At 41.2% G+C, this 16,387-nt stretch overlaps 2 long non-coding RNA genes across 2 annotated transcripts; both read left to right on the top strand.

Moving 5' to 3' along the window:
* Window positions 1–5,360: 5,360 nt before the first annotated feature.
* Window positions 5,361–6,090, top strand: LOC121968223. Its single transcript, XR_006108008.1, has 4 exons — window positions 5,361–5,505; window positions 5,578–5,653; window positions 5,741–5,810; window positions 6,030–6,090. It is a non-coding gene; the product is annotated as an uncharacterized LOC121968223 (long non-coding RNA).
* Window positions 6,091–14,457: 8,367 nt separating this feature from the next.
* LOC121968222 lies at window positions 14,458–15,730 on the top strand. The gene is made up of 3 exons (XR_006108007.1): window positions 14,458–14,500; window positions 15,454–15,474; window positions 15,638–15,730. It is a non-coding gene; the product is annotated as an uncharacterized LOC121968222 (long non-coding RNA).
* The last annotated feature ends 657 nt before the right edge of the window (window positions 15,731–16,387 follow it).

The raw sequence follows: 16,387 nt of genomic DNA, 5'->3' as shown, positions 1-16,387 counted from the left end.
GAGCGGTCAACACCAAGTTAAGAGACACGCAAGCAGTGTATTTCCCGGCCGCCGTCACGCCGAGCGGGAGACATGCCCGTTCAGGCAGAGGCAACCCTCTGACAAGGAAGAGGGTCGAGCGGGAGCGTCCTAGCCGAGCGAATGCCGCTTAGCCTGCAATGGAACCTAGCTACGTATCTTGTCATATTCTTTTAGGGGTTTGTGCCACTAACAAGGAAGCATGTTCCGTAGGCAAATGGTACTTTGAAAGCTTATAGCTTGTCACATCAGAGATATGCATGCTTGCTTTAAGAAAGGTGTCAGAGACACTTTTTGGCTTGTCTTTTCATTGGACAAGATCATAATTGACGTCGTCTGTGGTAATCTACATGTAGCCGAAGCGCGAAGATGGAAGACACTGGACGACTCACCATGGTAACGCTATCGCAAGAGGACTTGGAGATGCTGATACAAGCATAAACCGTAAAGTTGTTGGAGCAACAGTAGGCAGTAGCCGATTGCCAAGCAAACGACTCTGCGGCGTCGAGAACGAGCGAGCCAACTAATCACAGATGCCCAGCGGAAAACCCCGTCGCTCGCAAGCCAAACAACAAGTTGATCGACACATATGAAGATGCACTAAATGCACTGATCTCGTATCATCGAGTGTTGTTTCGCACCCTATTAGAGGAATGAAGCCGAGCGCATAGGGCACAAGGGTCCTCATCGGAAGATGCTCTCATTCAAGACGAGTGAGAGGGTAAACCGCCTAGGTTTGTCGGTTCTCCCGAGCGGATAAATAGGCAGTTCTCTCAGGAGATCTTGGACGACTAGTTGTCGTGACATTATGCGCCATTGATGATCGGAGAATACACGGGGGCGACCGACCCTGAGGACCATCTTATCAAATTTGGCGTGGCCACGCTCCATCAATACACCGACGGAGTCAAATGCTAAGTCTTTCTCACTACGCTCTTCGGATCGGCACAAAGGTGGTTCAGGCGACTACCGATCAGATCCATTTGTAGTTTCAAAGACTTCCAAACGACATTCCTACAACACTTCGCAAGCAGCCACCGCCATCAGAAGATAAATGTCAATTTGTTCACAGTTAAGCAAGGGCATAAGGAATCATTGCGGGCCTATATTAAGAGGTTTAACCAAGTGGCTATGGAAGTCCCATCAGCCATTCCAGAAATCCTTGTAAGTTCATTCTCCCAAGGACTTTTAGAGGGTGAATTCTTCTGCCCCCGAGAGATTTCGATCATTTGCTCGAACGGGCTACGGAGTACATTAACGTCGAGGAAGCCTAGGCAACATGGAGGAGGGAAGTGATCCCTGAGCCAACCGCTGTCCCGGAGCGCCGAGCAGCCCATATCACCAACCACTAAAGCGACCCTAAGCAGGAGCCGACCGACCCTATACTTAAGTCTTCTAAGGCCATAGGGAGTGCCAGAGACTTTACTTGCTTGGCCGGCATCGTAGTAGGCTTTAGGCGCTCTTTCTATCACCTTAGAGAGTCCTGAGAAAAAGTTGGTTACGGGGTCATCCGGTCCTACACCCGCGCGCTCTGCAGTCGCATAGGAACTTGAGCTGGTCGGGGCAATTTACTTGAACGTCCTTAGTCCATTCGTTCAGTGTCACCAAGGGCTTCTGGCACTCCTCCTTCAAGGCCTAACTCTTTGACTGGCCCCACTAGTACTTCAAACAATCCTACGGATTATCCTCTCAACAAGGGTTAGGGGCTACTGCCTCATCCTCCTACAGGATACTAAAGCTAAATAGCTCGTTAGCCAAATCTTGGGTGAAGGCATGTGGACAATCAAAAGGGTCCACGGTGTCAGCATGAGTAGATGAACATGTTAGGACTTTCGGGCCGCAAAAATCGCTTTTTGCGTTGCGGAAACACCGAAGTCTTGTCACGGATCCGTGCAAAGACATATAAAATAAATCATGTACATGTTTTATCCTAGAGCTACATGAAAAAGGGAAGTATGCCTTTGAAGCGAAGCCCTTCGCAAATCCCGCTTGTCCAAGGTCCGTCGGATCTCAAGTGTGTTCAAGTGTACACACCTCTAGAAGTATCCACACGAACAAGAGATGGAGAGGAAACCTTAGAGTGTGCTAGCACCCCAATGAGTCTCGGCCAAGGAAGAGAGGGAGAGAAGAGAAGAAGAGAGGAAGGAAGAAGATAGATTAAATGAGCACACAATGCTATTCAAGCACCATTATGTGGCCGGCCACATTTAGAGGGTTTTAAACCTCCATGGGATACCAAGAGTCATGACTCTTGGTCTCCCTCATGAGGTGGCACTTAGTCAAGTCAATCTTGACCAAGTAAAGAAGCCTTGATGATGTGGAACACCATCATTGGTCAGCCCCATTCCATGTCACAATGAGGTGCCATTTGGTCAAGTCAAACTTGACCCTTCATCTTCCCTTCTCAAATCAAGTCAAACTTGACCTCTTATCTCCCATGGTTGATTAAATCTAACCATTTGATTCGAACCAATTTAATTTAATGAATCTATATTCATTGAATTAAATTGATTCAATGAATCATAATCTAATTAGACTTATTGGAAATATGAATCAAATTGAGTCCAACTTAATTAGTCTAATTTGGATTACTCTTAATCCAATTTGGTTCATCACATGAACCTAATCCTCTTGGTCCATCATATGAACCTAATCTCCATCTAATTGCCCATTGTGTGTGACCCTATAGGTTCTTGTAACGTTGGCAATGTTCCTAAACTCATTTAGAAACATAAGTAATGAGCGGTATCTAGCAACACATCATTACTACCCAAGTTACAAGAATATTGAGATCCAACATCACCTTTGTGACTACTAATTGTGACTCTCACAATATGTGACAATGTCCTTCTATCCTTGACATCTAGATTAATCAATTTGAGGCATAGACCGCATCATCCTCTAATCAATCTATATCTTGAACTCCAAGTAGACTCACTCTAATCAAATGAGCTCAATATCTCATATTGACTCATTTGTGCATGGTCATGCACTTAGTCATCTCACTCTATCAAGAATAATGATGTCACTCCTGTCATATAGGAGGGATAGATCCCATCTACATCACTCACATCTCTCCGTATAATTTGTTACATACTCAGTAATCGTCTTTATAGTCCACCCAGTTACGGGTGACGTTTGACGAAGCCAAAGTATGCAACTCCTTATGTAGGGAACCATGGTGACTTCAGGTCTAAGGACTAATAGTCATACTAATAGTCACATGAGAAAGTATATGACACTCATATAACGATCCATGATACTTTCTCATGGCAGGTTATTCAGCATACATTCTCCAATGCATACCCATTTGTCAACTTGATATCTCTATATCCATGACTTGTAAGATCAAGTCATCGAGTTGACCTACATGCTAGTCTCGTTGCATTAACATTGTCCCTGAATGTTAATACTTGAGTAGGAATGATTAAGAGTAGTGTTCTATGTTGGTTGCTACTCTGAAAACCTAATGGTTCCACTATACAAAAATTTTGTACAAAGGTCTGAACCTTTTCCTAGCTACCATGTGTTCTTTTAAATTAAACTTGGATCGCCTGCGGAACTTAACACATTTGATCCAAAGTTTAATCTATTTGTTCTTTTAGGTTTTGACTTGGATCTCCTGCAGAACTTAACACGTTCGATCCAAATCACCTAAGTCATTAATTCCATTAAATATTAATTTCCATAATTGGTTCCCAGTACTGACGTGGCGAGGCACATGACCTTCTTGGATATGGGAGCAACCACCACCGACTAGACAAAACCTTTTAAGGAAAGCTAATATTTAATTTCCTAAAATAACTTTAGGTTAACCGAAAGGAACAATCAAATCACAAGGAAAAGAAAAAATAACAAAGAGCACAACATCGAAAATAAATTTGAAATACTAGAATTGCATGCCTCTTGTATTTGGTATTATTTCCAAAAATAACTAGTATGATGCGGAAAGGAAAAATACTAGTTATACCTTTTAGAAAAACCTCTTGATCTTCTACCGTATTCCTCTTCTAACCTCGGACGTTGTGTGGGCAATGATCTTCCAAGATGAGAAACCACCAAAGTACCTTCTTCTCCTCCTTGCTAGGTTCAGCCAAATCAAAAGCTTCACCAAGGATGAAGAAAAAACTCCAACCAAGCTCCAAGGGATGCAAGCTTTCTCTCCTCCTTCTTCTTTTTCTTCTCCAAGTAGTATCCGGCCACCACAAGAGCTCCAAACAAAGAAGGGTTTCGGCCACCACAAAGAGGAAGAGAGGGAGAGAGGATGGTCGGCCACAACACCAAGGAAAAGAGGGAGAGAATAATAGAAGTTGTGTCTCATGAAGGCACCTCAACCCCCTCTTTTATATTCCTTAGCTTTGGTAAATAAGGAAATTTAATTTCAATAAAATTTCCTTAACTTTCCTTGACAACAATTAATTAAGAAAAATTAAATAAAATTTCCTAATTAATTGTATGTGGACGGCACCTCATGGAGAGCAAACAAGTCAATTTTAATCGACGATTAAAAATTCCTTATTTGCCTTCAGAAATTTTAAAAAATAAAATTTCTTTTTAAAATCCCTTCATGGTTGATAAAAAGAAATTTCTATAATTTTAATTATTCTACATGTGAATAATTTATAAAGAAGAAAAATAAAATATCTTTCCAATCTATAAATAAGGAAAGAGATCTTATCTCTTTCTTTAATCTTTTGTAAATCCTTTTAAAAGAGATATTTTAATTTTTAATCTGTAAAATACCGGAAATAGGCGAATATTAATAAAGGAATTTTCCGGGATTTTTGGAAATTTTCCGGGAATTTTTCAGAGCTCGTATGGACAAGTTAACGGGGATAAAACGGGACCCGGGGAAAGCCTGTTTAGGCTACCCTGTTTTAATGAGGAAAAGTTTTATTTCCTTTTCTTTTTTTCTTTTTCTTTTCTACTTCTCTTATTCTTTCCCCCGCGAGCCGTGCGTGCCCTATTTCCCCGACCCCGAGCGGTTTCCCTTTTCTTCCTCTCTTCTCACTCGGAGCCGATCCACTTTTCTTGCTCCTGTGCCCTAGCGTCGAGCTGCACTGCCGACGCTACTGCCGCCAGCGATGCCGAGCGCCGGCCACCAGGACCAGTACTAGTCGTCGGTGCCCTAGCCTCAGCCCGCGACACCCATCTCCTCGAGTCGCCACCGCTGGTGGCGGCGTTGCCAGCCGAAGCCCTAGTGTCGATTCCTCTCTTCCTCGCTTCTCCTGAACGCCGGCAGACGACCTATTGCCTCTGCCCTAGCTTGGATCGCGAGCCCTCCTCTGCGCCCTAGCTCCCTGATTTGAGGAGTTTCCACTTCTGCCATTGCCGAGAGCCGAGAGCCGCCGTCGCACGGAGAGTGCCGGCCACCCTTCCTCTGCCCTCGAGGCCGAGCCACATTGTCGAGTTCTCTTTTCCCTTCGTGCCGTCTGCTCTAGTCGCCTTGCACCGTCACCACAGCCGAACCACTTCACCGGCCACCAGGTTCTGCCGAGCCCTAGTCTTGATCTTCTTCTTGATTCCTTTGATTCCAGCACTGAGGGTTTGTTCTACCAGGATTTTGTGCTGTGGAGTGTCTGATTTCCAGGTGCTAATCCTCTCCGGCAGTAAATTGCCTTGGCTGTGATTGAAGGTGAGGTGCACAGATTGATATAGAATTATGTTATCATTAGTGTGATGATTTCTTAAGCTCTATTTTGATATAGACAGTGAATCGCAGGTTATTGCTTGGATTCCAGCAACTACCTCTGTTCCGGCAGCAACGTTACCGGTTGAGGCTTCAGAATTAGGTAAGTGGAGGAGGTAATTTTGAATACGAACTAGATTTAATTCTAGCTATGAAAAGGATAGGGTTATTGGGGCGATAAGAAATGATTAGGGTTAAGGAAACTAACCCTAGTTGGTCGAGGTTTATGGATTAGGGTTTTGCCCTAATTTAGTGTAAGAGATTTTATTTAGTTATTTATATGATTGTAGCTAAATAAAATATATTTCTATTCGTGACTCAGGGTTTTGACACGAGACGAGCATCTCGACGTCCGAGTTGGACCGGACTGATCTTATTTTCCTATTGGAGGCGGGTACTTTGACTTATGTCTTTTGATATGCATGATAATATGTTTAACATATAACAGTAATTGTGTTACCTGTTTATTTCGGTTGGTCACTACATGATTAGTACATGTTGTTTGTTTATTTATTCTGCACTGCATATTATCTACCTGATCACATATGCCTTAGGTAGTGACCTAACCACATGCTCGGTTATATTCTGGATCTAGGGTTTATTTGATACCCTCTTCGATTTGTGTACCTTCTATTTGATACGTCTTCTTGTGGTACACACTTTGTATCTATTTATATGGATCATGCCATGTTATTCATGAGATTGCCATGTTTAGTATCATGCATCATGATTGCATGCTGTGCGATTGTCGGCTCTACTTTGGTTGAGCTCATCGCCAGTTACATGTACTGCACACATCACCCATGGATTTGTATATCTGGCTGGTGTGTGGCGGTTCTGCTGTTTGGCTCCGTTGGTCAGGTGACTCAGCGTGGTAGCCGTCAGTTCCGCTCTGTTTGGCTCCGTTGGCATTTAGGGTAGCAGCGTGGTAGCCGGCAGATTGGCTCCGTTGGTCAGGAGACTCAGCGTGGTAGCCGGCAGAGATATCCTCCCCGTCATCGTGTACCGGGAGATGAGAGCATTGAGCTCCCCCATTTATGATTTGGGGTCACAGGACAGGAGTACTCCGACAGCATTCCGTTTACTCTGTCATTGCACAGGAGCATTGATTTCAGAGTATGGGGTTGACATATGCATTTATTGCATTTTTATTTGCTTGTGATTGCTGCACTTATATGCTGCATTTGTTTGGATGCATTGATTGACGTGCATACAGGATTATGACTCACTCGGTCTGACGACCTGTTACCTTTATACTTTGATCCGGTCAGTACAGTTATCTTCTGATTTCATTTCAGTTGCATTTATCCTCCTCATATTCAGGAGACTGTACGCATGATTAGTGTTGTCTGTTATTTGTTTTATTATGCATATCAGTTGTACCTGCTGAGTGTTGGACTCACCCCGCCTCCATTGTTGATATTTTCAGGTTGAGGCTGTCCGGAGCAGTTCCAGTCGCTGGCCCCCCATCTGCACGTAGAGCTAGTTCTCTACTAGGTTGTTATTTGCTTTATTTTGGTTTTTCTTCCATCAGACTATGTTTTAGTTTTGTTTTGGATTTTATTTATGGATATTGTACGGATTGTTACCGTTTGATGGTCTTTGGATGGTTTGGTTTTTATTCTCCTGCATGGACGGCAGAAGAGGTGAGTTCGTTGGATTTGAGCTTTACGAGTGTAGTGGAGTAGGGTGGATTTCGAGTCAGAGTCCTACTATGATTGATTACTATTATTAACTGCGTGGTTGTGACAGCCAGAGGCTGAATATCTTTATAAACTGCGTGGTGTTTGTCTTTTATTTTTGTTATCATTCCAGCCGCCTGTGGCTGAAGTATATGTGATATGTAGAAAGTTTCATATTGTCCGCCGTACAGGGGAGATGCTGCCGAAATTTCTTCGGACAGAGACTCCTCTGGGGCGTGACAATTTAGTGGTATCAGAGCCAAGTTTACGATACTTGCTATGTGTTCTGGATTTATACGATCTTTGTTTTCGTATTATGGATACTTTGAATAATCTGATATCAGTTTATTGGGTATCAGCGCGCCAAAGTTTGGCGATATTTATTTGATTTCCGTGTGTTGGATTTTCGGGATTTATCTGATACCAATTTATTTGGTATCAGAGCGGGTTATGATACCTGCTTTCGGTGTTCTGGTGATTTATCGGATACCTGTTTTTGGGTATTCTGGATTTTTGGATTAGCCCAAGTTTGCGAGTCAAACTGGGTAGTTGTTTGAGTGACATGGATTTTTCCATTTCGATTGGGTTTGGATTTCCGTTTCGGATTTATATGGATTTCCGTTGTTGTTCTCGATCGGAAATTTTTAGGTCAATTTGGGGACTGGACAGCGACGGAACATCTCCAGACGGCATATAGGTATGATGTTTAATTTTATAGTTTATGACAGGTATTAACATTCTTTATTTAGTACCTGTCTGATTGCTATAGCCCATATTACATGTGATGGGTTAGCCATTGAGCATGATTGACCTTAATAGAGATCAAGGATTATAGTCTCTGGTGATTTTTCACATCATACCATCAGTAGTTTTAGCTTCTGTTACTACTAGTAGGAGATGGAGGCACGTACCAGCCTCTGCTATTGTTAGCTGAGTAGTGGATGATACTACTTATTCCTGTTGACTTAGCCAGTAGAATTTTTATACTGATATCTTTTGGATATTAGGGTATCAGGTACGATGGAAATTGTTTATAGGGGAGTTACCATGTTTGATCATTGTTGAGAATGGTTTGAGGTTGAGGGATATTGTGAGATCAGATATTTTGATGTGTTGATTTCTAATGATTTAAGAGAGTAAATGTTATGTGGTTGTTGATGATCTTTTAGTGGATAACTATTTTGATGATCTTTTATTTGGGTTGTCATTGATGGTGATATAGTGAGTATCATGTATAGTGTTCACAGGTTGATGTTTATAGTTGGTGATCAGATTATAAATTGGAAGCTAGAGAGTTTATGTGCCTATGAGATTTTTGATTTTAATAAATCTGGTTAATTGTGGTTAGTTAACAGGATGATAAAATTGATATTTGTTTCATCTGATATTGAACTATGTGGATAAATAATGATTTGATGTTTTGAATGCTAACTTACCCTCATGGAGAGTAGAGACTTATTCATCTGATATTAGTGGGCTGATATTTTTGAGGATAAAAAAAAAAATAAAAAAATTGAGGGTGTCTTGATGATATTGAATTCTAGCTTTTTCTTTTGGGTCGTACACATTTATTCATACGATATTATGTGGATTGACATTCTCTAGTTTGAGATGATGTATTAGTGTTGAATTGACCCATGAACTGATTTAGTTATTTGATAATGTAGTATACCATTTGATCGTGGTTTGATATACCTTAGTTGCTTGTGGAGGATTAAGGTATTCTTGATTAGTTAGTAGATGAATGATTTAGTTTTGTTGGTTGATCAGTAGAGGATTGTCATACTCTATTTTTAGAGGTTTAAACCTTTAGGTTGTTTGTGCTTAGTTATGTATCTAGAGCACCTTTGAGTACTTGTTTTGTACTGACGTGGAAATGACTGATTTAGCCATATATCATTATCGGCTTGGATAAGTTATAAAGGATCGATGTATCCTATTCTATGAAGATTTTGACCGTGGATTGTATATACCTGGTGGGTTAACTTAGAGGGTGTTTGGGATGTGACCCCGCTGATGTAAGGAAGTGTAGAGCTAATTGCTTAACACTTATGGGATACAATTGTTACTAGTGTATACTGGAAGAGTACATTTAGATTTATGATGATAAAATTTTTCCCATTTGATATAGTCTTGGGTAGTGTATAACATTGACTGGCAATGTTATACCATGGTGTGTATATCTTTCTTGTCCAATACTAGTTCCTTTGAACCTATAGCAAGGTTGTTACTGGATGATTAGGCTGCTTTATTTTGGGTTGCTTTTGATTGATGTATTCATGCTTGATACATATGCATGAATTTTGTTTAGATATACCGTAACCCATGAGTGTTGGTAACATAAGGTTGGTCTCTTTGATTGAGCTGGTATGCTGATTTTGCATGTCTATGTTGCATGTATATCATGATTGTTTTGGGTTGTAGGAGTCCTGTGGTAGACTGTCCATTTGCAAGTAGTATATGTATCCATGTTTTGATATGGTTTGAAGGTTCCTTGTGGATCATAGATATGTAGTTGGGTGTATGTATCCGGAGGTATTATTGAAGATATCTTGTTGATTAAATCCGAGATGTAGTATAAGTACATCGGTGGTGTTTTGGATGGAGGCATTTTGTCGATTTAATCTGAGTTGTGATATGTACATATGTGTTTGGTGTGGTATATGAGGTATCTTTTTGATTATGTTTGATATGTGAGTGCACCTGGGTTTAGTATGTTTTATTGGAAGCATATGTTGGTTATATGATATGTTATGTGAGTGCTGTTTGAGGTGTATTGTTGATTTTACCGATGTTGATTTTGCACACGTGTTCGATATGTATTGTTGGATGTATCATACTGAATATACCTGAGATGTGAGTATGTTTGGTGTATAATAATTGGAGGATTTTGTTGATCATACATATGTTGTGTGAGCATGTGTGCTAGGTGTATACATTGGTAGCAGTATGATGATTTTACTTATGCTGAATGCAGGATGTGGAGTGTCTGCATTATGTCATTGTTGGACTTACCCATCAACTAATTCTCCTATCAGTGGATGACCCACTAGGATGCTGATAGAGTTGATGATGGATTTGATTAGTTTACTAGGTTGTTATAGCCTAGGTTAACCACAGTGATTTGTGGTAGAGAGATCTTGTACAACCTCTAGCTGGATAGTTAGGTGCCTTGGGGTACTTATATATTATTTTGTGGTGGAGCGTTGCTCCCACATATCACGGATTGCTGGTAGCGGAGCATTGCTCCTATATTTATTGCAGATACATATTTGATTATTTGTGGTGGAGTGTTGCTCCCACATATTGAGGATTTCTTGTGGTAGAGCGTTGCTCCCACATATGTGGTGTTTCCTGTGATGGAGCGTTGCTCTCACCCTGGAGGATTTATTCTTTGGTGATTTATGTTATTGATGATCAGATTTTTCGATTTATTATTGGAGATCTTATGAATAGGAATGTCTGTGATACGGACATTATGTGTATTGGTTTTTGCCATATATGCTTACAGTGCCTTAGATGTTTTCAGGGACTCGATGGTCCTGGTATGTCGAGGATGTTTGGATAGGTGTCCATTATCTTTGTGGACGATGTTGGGATCTATTACGGATCCGAGGTGAGTCACGTACACTACTTTGCATAGATCTAGAGATGATTCGACGAGAACATCTATATGTGATTATCAGTAGTGCTGGTTTGGATTGTCTTTTGTTATGATGTTTGGGACACACGGTCACCAGTAGGAGTGTACCGTGGTTCCACAGGAGATAGAGATTGTTACCGTTGGGAGCAGCCGAAATCAGTGTAGGAGATCCGCAGTCTTTTGTGACTCGCAGGATATTACAGACCTTTCGTCGAGGGTTTCTCCGCATAGCTATGCTACTTTCACGCGTGACCATGAAAGACGTGAAGTTTACTTGGACTGAGGATTGCAAGACCAGCTTCTAGTAGCTGAAGCGAAGACTAGTGTCGGCTTTGATTTTTGGTTTTTACCTTCTGGAGAGGACGGATATGTCCTCTACACCAACGCATCTATTCAGGATTTGAACGCTGTTCTGATGCAGCACGATATGGTAGTCTCTTTATGCTTCTCTTGGGGACATTATCAACATGACAATATTTATGAGCTCATCTTGGGGACATTATCAACCTAGATTACTAGGACACAGTTTCTTCTATAATCAACAACACACACTATAAGTAATATCATTTCCCAACTTATCGAGCTTATTGATTTATCGAACTAAATCTCACCCATTGATAAATTAAATAAATAAATATCAAATATATGTGCTTGTTATTATATTAGGATTAAGAGTTCACACTTCCATAATAACTGAGGTCTTTGTTTCTTTATAAAGTCAGTATAAAAGAACCGACCTTTATTGGTCCTACTCAATACACTCTAAGTGTACTAGTGTAATTATATAGTTAAGATAAACTAATACCTAATTACACTACGACCTTCCAATGGCTTATTCTTTTCCATTTTGGTCGTGAGCTACTGTTTATAATTTATAAGGTACTGATAACATCATCTTCTGTATGTGACACCACATACTTTGTTATCTACAATATAAATTAATTGAACAACTACAACAAATGTAGATGATTTGACCAAATGTGATTCTTTATTCAAAATAAATGTTTATAAAAGCTTAGGCTTTCAGTATACACTCTAACAATCTCCCACTTATACTAATGACTAAGCTGCCATATTTTCTGCCATACATCTGATTCCCATTCCCTCCACATGCCGATCGAAAGCTTTTACTGGAAGGGCCTTAGTGAAAGGATCTGCCAGGTTATCTGCTGATGCAATCTTGGCGATGACAACTTCTCCTCGCTTCACGATATCTCGTATCAGGTGGTACTTGCGCTCTATATGTTTACTTGCCTTATGGGCTCGTGGTTCCTTCGAGTTTGCAACTGCACCGCTATTATCACAATAAATTGTGATGATTTTGGGCAAACCAGGAATCACATCTAAGTCCATTAAAAAGTTCCTGAGCCATACTGCTTCTTTAGCGGCCTCAGAGGCTGCTACATACTCAGCTTCCATGGTTGAGTCCGAAATGTATTTCTGCTTAACACTCCTCCATGCAATGGCTCCACCTCCCAAAGTAAACACATAGCCTGATGTAGACTTACTATTGTCCCTATCTGATTGGAAATCTGAATCCGTGTAACCCACAGGGAGCAAATCGTCTGCTTGGTAAACTAGCATATAATCTCTAGTCCTTCTCAGGTACTTTAATATATGCTTTACCGCAATCCAATGTCCTTGTTCAGGGTTACTCTGATATCTGCTAACCATGCCCACGGAAAAACAGATATCAGGTCTCGTACATAGCATTGCATACATTAGGCTTCCTACAGCTGAAGCATAAGGAACTGCTTTCATGTCCTCTATCTCCTTTGATGTCTTCGGAGACATATCTTTAGATAGAGCTACTCCATGCCTAAAAGGCAAGAAACCTTTCTTGGAATCTTGCATGCTAAAACGAGCAAGGATTGTATCTATGTATGAAGCTTGGGACAGACACAACATTCTTTTCTTGCGATCCCTTATAACTTTGATCCCAAGAATGTGTGCACAATCTCCTAAGTCCTTCATATCAAATTGTTTTGACAACCATACCCTTACGTCCGATAATACCTTGACACTGTTGCCAATTAACAAAATATCATCTACGTATAGTACAAGAAATACCACCACGTTTCCGTTACACTTCTTGTATACACAAGACTCATCCAGACACTGAATAAATCCATATGACTGGATTACTTCATTAAACCGGATGTTCCAAGACCTTGAAGCTTACTTTAGTCCATAAATGGACCGATTGATCTTGCACACTAGATGCTCTTTGCCTTTTTCAATAAACCCTTCTGGTTGCTTCATATGGATGTTCTCTTCAAGACTTCCATTATGGAAAGCTGTCTTGACATCCATTTGCCAAATCTCATAATCACTACAACAAAATCTCTTATAGACATCAGTGGAACAACAACGGTTTTAGGCTAAAACCGATGTCTTTGAGTATTTTACACCGGTTTTTCTAAAAACCGGTGTCTATGAGCGCAAATTTTAGCTCATAGACATCGGTTTTTTAGGCGATGTCTATGAGCGCCCTTTTTTTCGTTAATAGACACCGATTTTAACATCGGTTTTTAAAATCCGATGTTAATAAACTCAAATAAAATATTTTAATTTTCCCCACAAGCCAAAATCTGCACACTGTGAATTCCCTCTAAACCTAAATCTTTATCCCACCCCTTCCTCCGCGCGACCATCTCTCTCGCGTAAACCTAAACCTAAAACCTCCGACCATCCGACCATCTCTCTCAGCCTAAACCTAAACCTCCGACCATCTCTCTCAACCTTATCTCCCTCTTCCCCCTTCCTAGATCCTCTCCCGATCAGGATCAAGACACGAGGTGGTTCACTCTAGCCCCCTGTTGTCGTGGGCGATGATGGCGCCACACAAGCCCTTGTTCTTCAGGTTCTGCTTTCACGACTGCGCCTTCTTGGGCCACCTGTACGACCCTTGCTTCGTCCAGTGGTATAACTTCGACTTCCCCTACTTAGAAAAGAGCACCTGGCGCACGTCCTCCTCCGGTGTCCTGGTTTGCTTGATGAACACCAATGACGGAGATCGCTTATTGGTCGGCAATCCCATCAAGAGAGACTGGAAGTTGCTTCCTCGAGTCCCCGGTGGCTCCTCCCCCCAGTTCAACGCGCTCGCCTTGTCGTTCGACCGCCTCACGCGCGACTACACCGTGGTCTCCTCGTGTGGGTCCCTTTCTGAAGAAGCATCTCATATCTCTCCCTGTTTCCGCTCGCTCGCTCGCTCTCCTGGCGAGATCTCTCCAACCTCCTTTCTCTTCTCCGATATCCAGCTATGGATCTGGTGGCCCCAATCGCCGTGCTCCTCGTCGCCGTGGCGGAGACCTTGGGGACGGAGGCCTCGATCCACGCCTACGACCTCGAGCCCTTCAGGGAGGTAGGGAACGCGCTCCTCCTCTCCGGCGATAGCGAGGGCATCGTCGTGTCCCGCCTCGATGCCCTTGGTCCCCTACGGATCGGAGATGGTCGGGCTTACATCAAGTAACTACTTTATTTCTTTATTCTTCAGCTGCTTCGTGACTTGGTTTTTTCTCGTGGTTGAATTGCATTGTGAGGATCCAGTTGCAAATTCCAATTTTAGACGTGATTTTAATGAAACCGGTCATTTTTAGCTCCTAGCACGTTTACTTCCTTTTGTATTGGGCATTTGTCGCCATAAGTTACTGTGGATCTTCTGTGATCTATCCGAAGTTAGGGTTCATAGATTTTTGTAGATTGAAAGCGGTTGGGATTGCAAGATACCAGTTTGACTGGAATTTACTTAGCTTTTAGTGCTGCTCGCTTTTGCATTGTTTCATTATTGGGATAGTTCACCACCTGCAGAGACCTATGTCATGCTGTTAGAAAGATTTTGAAAGGCTAATTCACTTTCGTAGCTTGTTTTTTTTAATTCTAGATGGATCAATCACTAACTTGTGCTATAGATAGAGATCAAACTATCGTTTTGCTTATGAATTTTACGTATTTATAATATACTTCAACAGATATTATATTTAATTAGAGGAATGAACAACTCTCTTTTATATCAACAATACTTATGGGCTTGTCTGTGTGTTTGCTCATATTGGATTCCTGTAAGATCCTTTCCTCATGAATAGCAGGGTTATCAGACACAGACTTTGAAGGTGCAATTTGAAACTCAGGCTTCTGAACCATCCTCCCTTGTTTATAGCATTTTTCATCAGCGATACCATCATGTTGAACAGGTCCTACATGAAGGACAGGATTGAAGACAAATTCATGCTGGTCATGTATAGCCCGATTAGTTGAAATATGGATATCCTGAGAAAATTTAATAGTCTCTGATCCATGTGGAATGGAGGCAGATTCCAATTTATTAGCTTGACTAGGTGTACTAACCAATTGTTTATTTTTTTCAAACTGCATGAAATCATCTTTGATAGTTTCATTACTTTGGCATGGTGGTTTTGCAGATAATAAAGACTTCTCAGAATGTGAGACCATCTCTCCCTCAATCATGTTATCAACTCTTTCAGCAATGGATTCTTGAGCTGCAAGCAAGCACGCATGATTTATTAAATATTGAGAGCCAGGGGAAATCATCAGATTTAGATAATCAGTTCAGGAACTCTAACTGCTCCCTGGGATGACTTGTAGATTGGTAACCTTGGAAAGGATGTGAAGGTGGATTATTGAAACCTACATCAAATGCATCAGCTTCATCAGCAATGTTTCTAGGTTCCAAACCCCCACGACAGTAGTGGTCATCTTCATTTAGGTCAGAATTGTGACCAGCATTCATAGAGTTCACTGATGATACTTGCGTAGCATCTAATTGCTTCCCTATGTTTGTTACAGGAAGTGTTAAATTCTCTTTTTCAGAAACGACATGCATACTTACTGCATGGATATGACTCGAAAAGGAAACATCATGCTGCTTCATGGTTGAACGAGGTTCATGAATGTGGGAGCTGATATGCTCATCCTCCATTTTTTTATATGAGAAACTATCAGCTACTAAATTCTTAAAAGTGAAGCTAGATAGAAGATATAACTAGATTGAATTTTTATCTTCTTTGAATTTTTTATATATGACTTGCGTGTCTAGCAGGGCTGGATAGAAGATATCATGTGTGAACAATTTGAATACCATTGCTTTATATGTTAATAAATTTGAAGAAATATAACCACGGCTGGCTATACATAGTATAATCTCATCATGGTCTAAGGCCTTCATCAAAAAATGGTTCAGCATCAAAATCAAAGGTCAGGAGAGCCATGTCGACGAGATTGATAGCAAAGGTATGCCTGATTTCTTCTTCTTGTTCAATTCCAGAAACCCTAGTCGACGAGAATAAAGTGCACTTGTTTGCCTGCTTTTCTCCCTAGTCGTCTTCATCTTGTCGA

Source organism: Zingiber officinale, chromosome 3B (assembly GCF_018446385.1).
Source record: "Zingiber officinale cultivar Zhangliang chromosome 3B, Zo_v1.1, whole genome shotgun sequence".
NCBI classification, from domain to species: domain Eukaryota; kingdom Viridiplantae; phylum Streptophyta; class Magnoliopsida; order Zingiberales; family Zingiberaceae; genus Zingiber; species Zingiber officinale.
This window is presented reverse-complemented; position numbering and strand designations above follow the sequence as displayed.